Source organism: Schistocerca gregaria, chromosome 1 (assembly GCF_023897955.1).
Source record: "Schistocerca gregaria isolate iqSchGreg1 chromosome 1, iqSchGreg1.2, whole genome shotgun sequence".
Taxonomy (NCBI): Eukaryota; Metazoa; Arthropoda; class Insecta; order Orthoptera; family Acrididae; genus Schistocerca; species Schistocerca gregaria.
The window spans coordinates 1,149,256,529-1,149,270,381 of NC_064920.1; positions in this window are offsets into that span (position 1 = coordinate 1,149,256,529).

Genomic DNA, 13,853 nt, shown 5'->3' on the forward strand with positions numbered 1-13,853 from the left:
AGAGGGATGGCTTTATAGGATAGGGAAGGGGGATAGAAAACACGTTTTAAGAGAGATTGGCAGACTACTCAGTTTGAGAAAATAGATGAACAGGAGTCAGATTTCAGCATACAGCCTCCATTCAAACAATGTTTAACAGAAAGTAATCAGTAATTGGACCTACACGTATTTGCTTATACCAGGCCTCGAAAATGGCGGCAGCCCTGCTCTGGTGTTGATCACTAAGTAAGCTTGATTGCAGAAAACGTAAGGGGGGACCAACAGTCACAAGTGGTAAAATACCAGTGGGCACAGGCATCAGAGGGATGGCTTTTTAGGATAGGGAAGGGGGATAGGAAACAAGTTTTAATAGAGATTGGCAGACTACTCAGTTTGAGAAAATAGATGAACAGGAGTCAGATTTCAGCATACAGCCTCCATTCAAACAATGTTTAACAGAAAGTAATCAGAAACTGCCAGTTCATCTTCAACAAGGCAGTTATAATCCCATTAGTATGCAGTATCAGTTATCTTTATTACATCAGAACATTCCGGGACTCACAAATAAAGTTGATGAACTACACATTTGTATCGATTAAATGAATTCAACTTACGAAATTGACATAATGTGCCTCTCGGAACGTCAATTGACCATTGGTATAGATATGTTAGACATTTCAGGATTTAAGCTAGCTTCCTACTTCTGCAGAGTAGATATGGAGGGAGGAGGAGTTGCCACATTTATTAAAAACTGCCATAAATTCAAGAACATTGACATTAATAAATTCTGTTTAGAACAGCATCTAGAAGCATGTGCAACAGAAGTAGAGTTCCATAACAGACCCTATATAAGAATAACTATTTACCTAGCACCTGCCGGAAATTATAATCTGTTGATAAATCATCTAGAAGATCTTTTGGGTCATTTAACAGTAAGAAACAAAGAAATTTTGATTGCTGGTGACTTTAACACAGATTTTCTAATTCAATCTTCCAGTAAACATTTACTGCAGTTAGTAATGTTGCCTTTCAATCTAGCTCGCACTGTAAACTTTCCAACTAGCATCACTAAATCCTCAAGGACAGCCATTGATAACATTTTTATAGACAAATCAAAGGAACAAAATCATATCATAAAACCTGTAATAAATGGACTATCAGATCATGACATGCAGCTCCTTGTTTTAGATGTAAATTCTAAGCAGATTATCAAGACTGCTAAATCTGAGTACAGGAGAGTATTCAATCAACCAAAAATTGCGTGTTTTAGAAAACTGCTCAAAGATATGAACTGGAAAGACGTTTATAGTGCTCATGACATGAATGAAAAATATAACACATTCATGAACAATATTTGAAAACTGTTTTCCTCTAAAAGTTACTCAAATTAAACAGATGTCTATAATAAAACCATGGATCACACAAGGAATAAAGATTTCCTGTAAGACAAAAAGGAAAATGTATCTGTCGACCAAGAATAGCTCCAATGCTGATGATTTAGCTAAATACAAGGAATACTGTAAAATATTAAAAAAAGTAATTCAGACATCTAAACAAATACACTACTAGAAGAAGATAGCATTGTCAGGGAACAAAATAAAAACAATATGGGATATAGTGAAATAGGAGACTGGTAGAACCAGAAAGGAACAGGAGCAAATAGCACTAAGGGTAGATGACACATTAGTAACCGATGGGCATAGTGTGGCAAATCTATTTAACAAGTACTTTATATCCGTTACTGATAGAATGGTATTGTCAGGATCAGTAAATAATGCCTTTGAATATCTGAAACTAGCCTTTACAAATAGCTTCAGGTACATGAATATGTCACTCACATCACATAAGAAATAACTTCCATAATAAAATCTTTAAAAACAAAGCATTCTAGTGGTTATGATGAAATATCAACAAAGTTAATTAAGGCATGTTCTTGTGAGTTTAGTACAATTCTAAGTTACTTGTGTAACCAGTCAATTATAACTGTTGTTACCTTCCCACAAAATAAAATAATATGAATAATACTCTCATTTAGCGTAACTACCGACCAGTGAAAATATAATACAATGTGACAAACCTATAACCTTTCAATAATTGACAGTCAATTTAACCTGGTAAATTTTGGACGTCAGCAATGCTGCGTCATGGCTCTGATACATCATTCTGAATAAACTGAAGAATCTTACCTTAATTAGATCGCCGGATAACGAGTATATATCTGCTCCTATAAGAAATTTTCCTGGCGCAGCTAAGTGCAATGCTGGCCGATAGATTTGTCTTATAAAAAAGGAAAGAACTGACTTTTCTTTTCAGTAATCGGGATTGCCAAGGATTGGAGAAATTAGTGAATGCTTTAAATTGAGATAATTGTCAAAAGTTACTTTTTATGAGAAAGATTATTATTAACAGATTTTTTTAAATCATTTACATGGGACTTGATGTAAGAATACGACATATGCGCGAGGCTGCTTATACCTTATCCTACAACGCTCAGGCTCCGCCATCGCTGCACACGACCGGCCCAGCCAACACGATACACCAGATCAGACACGACTGCTCGCTAGTAACAACTTACTCCTACTGACACACAGTTCTCACTGCAGTCAACACTGCTCTTTGGTCTCAGATTCTCTTATAGCTTACATATCGCAGGCAGCGCGTGAGCAATACATCGAAATTACATCAGCTCGAGTGCGCTGGCAACAAATTCTTTAATTATGGACCTCTTACATAACCCTCCACTGGGGGGCAAAAATTTGGCAGCGATGGTGAGTCAATTGGACTTACCATGAGCAACAAATTTTTCTATAACCTATTCAGTTTACTAGGGCTACAATCACAGAGTATATACATCATACAAGTGCCGAACATATTAAGAAATTAAATAGAGTGCACATGCACTGAGTACAAAACATATTCAGAAATGACAAAGTACATACGCAATGAGTACAAAGTATATTAACAAATGACATAAAGTGCTCACGCACTGTCGAGGTCTTTAGCATATTTACATGAACTGATTACATTAAGAAATGAAATAAAGTGCACATGCACTGTATAAGTCTCTATCGTTTTACAAGAATTTAAACGCACTGTGTTAAGTCCTTACCATTTTATAAGAACTATAAAAAGGAGGCGGAAGGATTGCATCATGGTTTTAGCACAGTAGGTTGCACGTAGCTGCACTGAAAGTCCATATCTTTCTGCAGAAGCACAACAACAAGTGAGACAATCTGAAGTTCTCTTCCCTGAAGTGTTTATCAGTGTAGCCAAGACACTGAAATGTTGTATTAATATTCAATGTTATCATTTTGGTAGCACATTAGGTACACCAAACAGTAGGACCATAATAACATCTCCATCGTTCCAGCTGGTGGACAGCTTGATATGTCAACATCATATTCTTGTAGAATCCATACTCTTACAGCAATGTAGAATTAGTGCAAAAACCAATATAGTGCTTCATGATCATGAGGAAGGACCGGATAAACGGATATTGCAGTAATTGCTGGTAATTAGGTCAGAAGGTGAAGGACACATTAAGTCTTATGCTAGTCATCATAGAATTACACTAGTATATCAACAGGTTTGAATAATTATTGGCGCTCATTGGTTAGTTACTGAACATTTTTCTGTATTATTCAGAAGTCATCATTCAAAGCAAGACTTAATAAATGGCATAGCATTTATGCATAAGTCATCATATTGCAGTAATCAGTGGCATTCATTGGCCAGTTACAAAGTATTCATATAGTGTTACAAAACATTATTCAGTGTTATTCACAAGTCATCATTTAAAACAGGAGCTACTGAGTGTAGCATCAAGCTACTGGTGTTTATATATGATATCATGCAAGTGACATGAGACATATTTAAAATGTAGGAACTATTACTCAAGGTCGGTATTCCAATAATACATAGACATAATGGAATCAATACACAGAAAATTTGCATTTTCTTTAGGACTAAAAATATATCTTAAACTGGTATCATTATTTATTTGTATACTGGTAATAGTTGGGACTGGTAATAACTTTTTTTTTGCTAGCAATGCATTGCACTGGGATCGATAATTAATTGCTGGGGCATGAAAATATTTGATTTTGACTTATTGCTGGAAATAAGAATTATTTACGTCATTCGTCATGAGTCAGCTGTAGCAAGGTTATGAAACAAGTACAGTATATGTGATCACAATCATAAATGATAGACACAACTGGGTAAAAAAATGCAAGTACTACAACAGGTTTAATAACTAACTACTTATAGCATATTATGTCAGGAAAAGCTTCTCCTGGAAAAAATTCAAAATGGATTATCGAGCTGAAAGAAGAACTGCATATTATGCTGAAAAATAGTGAACTTCGAATTAACAGGTAATGAAACGTGTACTTAATATGTATGTATTCTAGCTGTCTTTTCCAAAACATTCAGTCATTATACTATGTGACATAAGACATACTGTCAAAAGGAACTGCAATAAATACTTAAATAACTACATAGCATTACTTAACTAACAGTAGATATATAAATGTCATCATTATCATCATCTGCAAAGAAAAACTTCATTATTCATGTTAGTATATTCTTCATATAACTATTCATCATCATTTATCATCATCTGCAAAAAATACACACTTCATTATGCATATTCATATTGCCATTTACTTCATACAACCATTCATTATCATTCATTACTTCATATAGTATAGAGTTTCTTACTTCTAGCATATTTCATCACTAAAATTAACATCTGTAGTTCTGTCTGACAGTCTGCATCAATCGCCTTGTATTCTGAAAGAAAAATAATTAGTGAAGACTGCTATCATACGATGTGTACAGTATATTCTGGTTAATGCTTGTTAATTCTGATCCTTTTACTCTTAATGACAATACATTGCATTTTCTTTCCTTCATTCTGATGGTAAAATTTCCATTTCATGGTAAACCACTGTGGTTGTTTAATTCATTTCTTTTACACGGTTTTGCTTTCTGAAAAATGATGAATAAGGATTAATATCTTGCATTTAGTTCGTATACCTTATAAAAACTTATTTCTAGTAATATAATTAAGCATACAGCATTGCATGACAGAAAACGTATTAAGTCAAAAACATAGACAGTTTTCAAGTGCAAAAAAATGTACACACAGTATCATAATGAAGTAGCAAAAAATGTAAAATAGTCAAGATGTTGAGATAACATGATCCAAAATGTCAATGTCAACTGGTGTTTGTTACATCTTAAACATTTCATAGTGTATACAGACTAAAATTCTACTTTCGATAGGAAAACAATCATACATACACAAAAAATCGAAAATGTGCACGGTCTGACATATAACGAGAAGAAAAGCGACCTGCTAACCTTACCTATCCGGGCACTTGCCAGGAAAAACTATGATAATCATCAGTAAGTGTTCATATCAATAACCGGAAAAGGCATTAAAATGTGATAAAACATAAAGTATGTTCATTCAATAAAGGGTTTAATATTGGAGACATGGTGATTGCCTTTGCTTTTTCTGGTTCTCAAAGTTTCAACATGTGCCACATTGGGATGAGGAATGCTGCGAATTCTGTATGGACCTGCGTATAGAAGTTCAAATTTACTGCATCTACTCTTTCCTCTGTTGGATAAATAGTGTGTGCGTACTAATATCTTCTGTCCAAAGTGAAAGTCACGGCGTGTACAAACCTGTTTTTGCTGTCTTCTCCGGCGCTCTGCGGCACGTTTGATGTTGTTGAGTGCAATCTCAATTACTTCATGGTGGCGTAGTCGACGAGATGTAGGAAAGGATACTAATTCTTTAATTTTGTTAGGTGGTTCAACATTATTCAATATAACAGTCGGAGATACCATAGTAGATTCATTTGGTATGGAGTTAATTACATCCTGGAATGAGAGTATGTGTGTATCCCAATCAATATGTCTTTTATGGCAGTACATTCTACACAGTTTACCAATTTCTTTCATCAGTCGTTCACAGGGGTTCGAAGAAGCGTGATACTTGGATATATAGATCGGAGAAATGTTTCTAGCTCGTAACATACGTGTCCATATCGCAGATCGAAATTGCGGTCCATTGTCGGAAATTACTTTCAATAGATGCCCTACATGAAATAAAAAATGTTTTACAAATGCATTCGAAATAGATTTAGCAGTAGCTTTGCGCAATGGAGTGAAGGTAACAAATTTCGAAGTGAGTTCAACAGCGACAAAGATGTAGGAAAAACCTTTATTAGTTCTGGGAATCGGTCCAAAAATGTCTACAGCGGCCATGTGTCTCAATTTAACAGGTACAATGGGATGTAACGGAGGAATATGTGAAGTCGTGTCTGATTTAGCTTTCTGGCAGATTTTACATGACGCTAAAACTCGTCGAATACGTTCCTCCGTGTTGGCAAAATAACAGTTCCGTCTCAGTATAAGAAAACATTTTCTGGCTCCAAAATGTGCGTAACTTAAATGAGTATACCAAATTAATTTGTTAACAAGTTCGTCAGGAATGCATAATAACCAGTTGTTGCTGTCAGGGTGAGAGCGGCGGAACAGAATGTTATTGCGTACCGTGTAATGGTTTCTAATGGTAACGTTATTCTTATGGTGCCAAAGGTGTTTAATTTCTTTCCATACGTTGTCTTTACTCTGCTCTTGTGCTATGTCTCGTAATGACGATGAAATGAAATTTTCAAATGCGACATGTTGAATATACGTGACGCTAGAATTTGCTTGGCAGAAGTTGGTTGCGATGTCTCGCTGATTGTTGCAGAGAGAACGGGATAGTGCGTCTGCTACAATATTTTGTGTACCGGGAATGTGAACAATTGTAAAATTAAATTCCTGCTTAATCTGTCATGTGTAAATTTAGCGGAAAGTAAGAACTGTATAGCTCTGTGGTCTGTGTGAATGGTAATATGTCTTCCATAAAGAAAATGCCTAAATCGTGTAAATTCCCATACAACACATAATGCTTCAAGTTCTGTAACAGAATAATTGCGCTCAGCAGGCGACAGAACGCGACTTGCAAAATCGATGTTTTTAATTACTGTATTACCTTCTTCTTCAATTTCCTGAAAAATGTGTACGCCTAAAGCTGTGTTAGAACTGTCGGTGGCAATGGAAAAATTTCTAGTGAGATCTGGGTGTGATAAAAGTGGTGCATTCAACAAGCTTGTTTCAGATTGACAAATTCAGACTGCGCTTGGCTATCCCAGGACCAAATAGTGTTTTCACCCGTCAGTTGGCATAATCTAGGGGTGTCTAAAACAGAGTAATGAATAAATTTACTGAAAAAGTAAATTAATCCCAGAAAGCTACGTACTTGTTTCTTCGTCGTTGGAACAGTAATGTCACGTAAAGCTTGAAGTTTTTCCGGGTCAGGCGCAATGCCTTCTGCTGAAATTACATGTCCAAGAAATTTTATGGAAGTTCTGCCAAAGTGCGATATGTCAAGATAAACTGTGAGTCCTTGTGCACGAAAAGTTTGCAACAGTTGTTCCAGAATCAAATTGTGTTCAGACCAGTTAGCTTCTGCAATAAGAATGTCGTCTACATACGTTGTGATTCTATCTTTAAGTTCTGTCGGAAGTATAGCATTCAAACAGCGAATAAATGCTGCTGAAGAAATTGTTAAACCGAACGGTAATTTGCAAAGTTGATAACAGTCACCAAAACAGAAAAATGCTGTGTACTTTGTGCAGTTCGGATGGAGCTGAATTTGCCGAAATCCCGATTTCAAATGTAATGTGGAATAAATAGCAGTACCATGAAATTTCTGCAGAAGCTCTTCTAGTGTTTGTGGGCGATCTGTTTCATTAATAATATTGTCATTGATGTGAAGCGAATGAAGTACGAGGCGAAGTGAGCAACCCTTTATCTTAACAATATGGAGTGGGTTTATGTATGGACTAACTGCTGGTTCAATAATACCTTGGTCAAGCATAGCTTGCAATTCTTTCTTATCCTGTTCTCTGTGAATATACGGAATGGGATAATGTTTGGCTTTAAACGTGTCGTGCTTTTTAACATGAAATTCATACATGAAACCGGACATAGTACCAGGGATGTTGTCAAAAACTGGAGCTTGCTGTAAAAGAATCTTGCGTAGTTGCGTACGTTCGTCGTCTGTATTTGCGCTGCTCTTTTTAACTTTATTAGTAATCATTGGCATAACGTCATAGTCGGTTTCGTCTGGTATATTATAGTTGTGTACGAACGTATCTGTGAACAATGTGGAATGACAGTCTACGTTACGTGATGCAGAAATGACCTCTTTCCGATTAATATTTTGTTCTTCCGCAGATAAAGAGTGCTGAAAATCTAATGCCAGTTGTACATTTTCATCCTTTAACATTAAATAGGAATTTTGAAAGTCAATAATTGCGTCGTGTTGTACCAAAAAGTTCGTACCTAAAATAACGCCTGTTGTCAATAAGGGAACAATCCAAAAATTTGAGTGGAACGTATGACCTACAGTACAAAATGATAAGTGTGTCTGTAATCTTACATCTACTCCTATACCAGATACTGCTCCTTTTACTTTAGTTTTGCCTAATGGTAATGTAGGATAAGTATTCTCTTTGTTAGAAGCGTTGAAAGTTTCCTCATTTATAACTGACATAGGTGATCCACAGTCGATTACTGCTGAAAATGTGGATGATCCAATCTTTACTTCAATGACAGGGTGGGAAATGGTTTTTTGAATAACTGGTTTTTCATGCAAAAGAGTGTCTCGGATGTCGTCAAAAGTAATAACATTTTCGTGTGTATCAAAAGTATTGCTTACATCGCTGGAAGGTTCAATCTGTGCCGTATCTAGTCAAATTCTATCTGACGTGCTGTTATTTGCGGGAGGATGCTGTGGCATTTCAACTATTTGTACTGTTCTGTTATTTCTTCCTGACGTATTAGGTTCACGATGAAATCTACTGTCCGGTTCATTCATGATAATCTGCTGTTGCGGATGATTCTGGTGCTGGTAAGACCTACTGTTACGCTGAGAACTGCGCTCATTACTTTTACGTCTGTCATGATAATCATTGCTATACGGCGCATTGCGATAGGAGTTGAAATGACGTGTTTTCTGTATGAACTGATTTCCTTGCTGCTGTGCGTTACTATTTGGTGGAGCCGACGCTATAAGTGTAGGCGGCGAAACATTAAAGCTTGGTTGACGTTGCAGACTACATTGTTGGTTAGGTATGGTAACCGACTGCTTTTCATGCTGTTGCGGTGAAAACCCTCTATTGTTCCCAAAATGTGTTTGCGATTGCTGATAATTTTGCATATACTGAAGGGTAAAATTTTGTTTGTCATTAAAATTCTGGAGGTTATAATTTCTGGAGCGTACAATGAAAACTGTCACTTTCGGTAAAAACTTGTCGTATCAGGTTTTCTTTACTCATACCTAATCCTAGATAGATCGATAGTTAAAGAGCTGTTTTGATAGATATAAAGGATAGTAGAAGAGAAGGCAGCAGTGCAGAAAACTAAAGAGGAAATAGCACTACTACTGCTCGGGGTCCTGTGCACGCTACGGCACATATTCATCGAAGTGTAATGAATCCCCTGGGGTCACTTACTCACTGCAAATAAATTTTAGTTTCTCCATTACAGGCAATGCCGGTGAAAATTCAAAAGCAAATTGTTGTATCCAGTCCAATTCTAGTTTCTGCATTACAGGCCAAGCTGATGAAAATACAAAAGCAAATTGTCGTATCCAGTCCAAAGGATGTATTTGTGTTCTGTCATTTTTAAATACCTTAGATTTTTTACGGATAAAAATTGCTTATAATCAACGTTATCGTCTCTGAATGTGCGAACTGGTTCAGGATTGTATGATAATCCGTTTGTCTGTGTCTGTTCGGAACCTAAGTCACGTACTCTCTGTAAATTACCTATACTGTACTGGCTGTGTGAGTGTGAGAAATGTTCGGAAAGTGGCGTATGCTGTGATGTGTTAAAGGCTGAAATATTTTTCATCTGCGTCAATTCGTGCTGTAAAGATGACAATTTTCTACGCAATGTATTATTGGGCGAACCTATCTCACTAATCGTCTGCAGTAAATTTTGGAATTCGGGTGTTTGATTAAATGAAACTGGTGACGTATCGTCTGATTTGATGTCATTGTTATTTTCGATAACGTCAATACGACTGGCCAATTCATCAAATTTTTCAGTCAATGCTTTAACCTGATCATCATTTTTAGTGTCACAAGCATTAATTTGTTTTTGGATTTTACGGGTAGTTTTGTTCAATTTCTTATCGTCTGCTTTAATGGCATCGGGATCTTGTATTAATTCTAATTGTTCAAGTCTATTGGTCACTGTCTGAAAGTCTACTGTGTGTGTGTCTGTTTTTGTTTTAAGATCGGAAATTTCATCATGCAATTCGGTGTTCAACTGTTTAATAGTATTGATTTCGTCTGATACTGTAGCAATGTTATTGTCTACGTATGTTTTTGCTTTCGCAAATAATTTACGCTTATCTTCCTGCCTCTGTGCAGTAATTGTTTCCATGACTTGTTTCATTACTTTGTTCTGTTCCTGTATGAATTTACGGTAACGCGTTTCACTGTTTTGTAGGTGGTGATTAAAACGTTCGTCAATTAGGCTGTTTTATGGTTCAAATTTTTTGTCGACTTTCGCGTCCAGCGTGTGTGAAAGTTCTGCTGACATTAATTTAAACTCGTCGCGTAACTGTGTTGCGTTGTCAGAACATTGTTTAGCGACTGCACTAATTTCATCTCTAAGTAATTTAGTTGTGGCTGCATGTGTATTACTTAATTCTTGTGCAACGGATCTAATTTCTTCACTACTATTCCTAGCACAAGACTTAATTTCCTCACGTAATTGTTCTTTAGTATCATGACATTGCACGGCAACGGCTGTAATCTGTTCAATAAGCTGTTAGGAATTGTTGTCTAGTTTTTCATTAGGTTGTTTGTAATTGCTGTCTTGTTTTTCATTCGACTGTTTGAAACTTTCATTAAGTTGTAGCTATAATGCCATAACTCGATCCATGCCAAAATTAGCTGCTGTATTCTCTATGCTGTGTGATGGTGTATCTGCATGTGTCACGTTTTGTATAACCATTTGGTCATTGTCTGATTCACAAAAAGGTTTGCTAATTGGACGTGCACTGTGGGTCACTATTTCGGAATCAAATAAATCTGACGTATTTTGACTACATTGTTCATCTTCGTGTGAAAAATTTATCTGTTCACTGTGTAAAGTTTGCAAATAAGGTGTGTTAAACTGGGCAGCGTTCATTGTAACGGAACGTGCCACCTAATCAATTGTCGTTAAATTAACAGAGGACACAATTGAATTTCTTTGCTCATCATTAGTATTAAAATCATTACTAGTGATTTGTACGCACTGATTGTCTGTAACTGAAAGGATTATCATCAAGACACTGAGTGTCGCTAGTATTATAAGTCAAATTATTAAAGTCGGCTTTTTCACTCATTACGACTCGCGATGTACTGTTAGCGGTTTTTCGCGGCATTTTCACAACTCAAAGTTAAGCACAAAATCAAACAAAGACAAAGCAAAAATGGTACAAATACAGTTACAACAAAGAGCAATAAATTGCCGATGATCTGTGAAAGAAAAAGTGACAAATTAGTAAACGCGTTGCGCCAGATGCAAACTACTTTTAATATTAAGTAAATAAGAGCAGATATATAGCTGACCACTTCTCAGAAATTCACAAAAATACGATCCTGGCCGGTTGTCGCCAAGTGTAACCTCCCCACAAAATAAAAAATATGAATAATACTCTCATTTAGCGTAACTACCCAACAGTGAAAATATAATACATTGTGACAAACCTATAACCTTTCAATAATTGACAGTCAATTTCACCTGATAAATTTTGGACGTCAGCAATGCTGCGTCATGGACCTGATACATCATTCTGAATAAACTGAAAAATCTTACCTTAATTAGATAGCCGTATAACGAGTATATATCTGCTCCTATAAGAAATTTTCCTGGCGCAGCTAAGTGCAATGCTGGCCGATAGATTTGTCTTATAAAAAAGGAAAGGACTGACTTTTCTTTTCAGTAATCGGGATTGCCAAGGATTGGAGAAATTAGTGAATGCTTTTAATTGAGATAAATGTCAAAAGTTACTTTTTATGAGAAAGATTATTATTAACAGATTTTTCTTTAAAACATTTACATGGGACTTGATGTAACAATACTACATATGCGCGAGGCTGCTTATACCTTATCCTAGAACGCTCAGGCTCCGCCATCGCTGCACACGACCGGCCCAGCCAACATGATACACCAGACCAGACACGACTGTTCGCTAGTAACCACTTCCTCCTACTGACACACAGTTCTTACTGCAGTCAACACTGCTCTTTGGTCTCAGATTCTCTTATAGCTCACATATCACAGACAGCGCGTGAGCAATACATCGAAATTACATCAGCTCGAGTGCGCTAGCAACAAATTCTTTAATTATGGACCTCTTACACTGGGACATTTCCTGACTGGCTGAAATATGCAGATGTTAAGCCTCTATTCAAGAAAGGGGATAAAGAGATGCCATCAAACTACAGACCGATTTCACTTTTGCCAGCATTCTCAAAAATTTTAGAAAAAGTAATCTACAGGCAGCTTCTCAACCATCTGACCACAGATAACACATTATCAAGAACACAGTTTGGATTTCTGAAGGGTTCTGATATCGAAAAGGCTATTTACACCTACAGTGAAAATGTACTTCATTCATTAAACAGCAAGTTACAAGCAGCAGGTATTTTCTGTGATTTGTCGAAGGCATTCGATTGTGTAAACCACAACATCCTTCTAAATAAATTATAATTCTATGGTGTCACAGGCAGTGCTGCAAAATGGTTCAAGTCATACCTCGCTAACAGGAAACAAATGGTGTCAGTGCAAGGGACTAGTGAATTAAGTCATCAGTCAGCATCAGAATGGGAAGAAATTACATGTGGTGTCCCACAAGGATCTGTCTTAGGGCCATTGCTTTTTCTTGTGCGCATTAATGATCTCTCATCAGTTACACTGCCAGAAGCAGGGTTAGTTTTGTTTGTAGATGACACAAGTATTGCAATAAATGGTATGTCGAGTGTGGTTCTAGAAAGATCAGCTAATGAAATTTTCATCGATATTAATAAATGGTTTAAAGTCAACTCACTGACATTAAACTTCGAAAAGACTCACTATATGCAATTCAGAACCTGTAGAGGTTTCCAACCAGAATATTCATAAAGTACGAAGAGGAGCAGATAGAAGGGGTTGACAGTCTTAAATTCCTGGGATTACAACTTGATAATAAATTCAGTTGGGAGGAGCACACCACAGAATTGCACAAATGCCTTAACAAATCTGTATATTTGCAATTCGAGTGTTAGAAGACATAGGCGACATAAAAGTGAAAAAGTTTGCATACTTTGCCTACTTTCATTCCATAATGTCATATGGTATAATATTTTGGGGTAACTCTTCAAGTCAAACAAAAGTTTTCGGAGTCCAAAAGCGTGTAATACGTATTATTTCTTGAGTAAACTCACAAACTTCTTGTAGAAACCTCTTCAAAGAACTGGATATACTAACTACTGCCTCTCAGTATATTTACTTCTTAATGAAATTTGTGCTGAATAATATATCTCTTTTTCCCACAAACAGCTCAGTTCATACATACAATAGCCGAAACAAAAATGATCTACACAAGGACTTAAAAGCACTTACTTTAGTTCAAAAAGGGGTCCACTACTCAGGAACACTCATCTTCAATAATTTGCCAGCAAACATAAAAAGTTTAATTCCAAATAGAGATCAGTTTAAAAGGAGCCTGAAAGACTTACTAGTGGCCAACTCCTTCTCCTCCA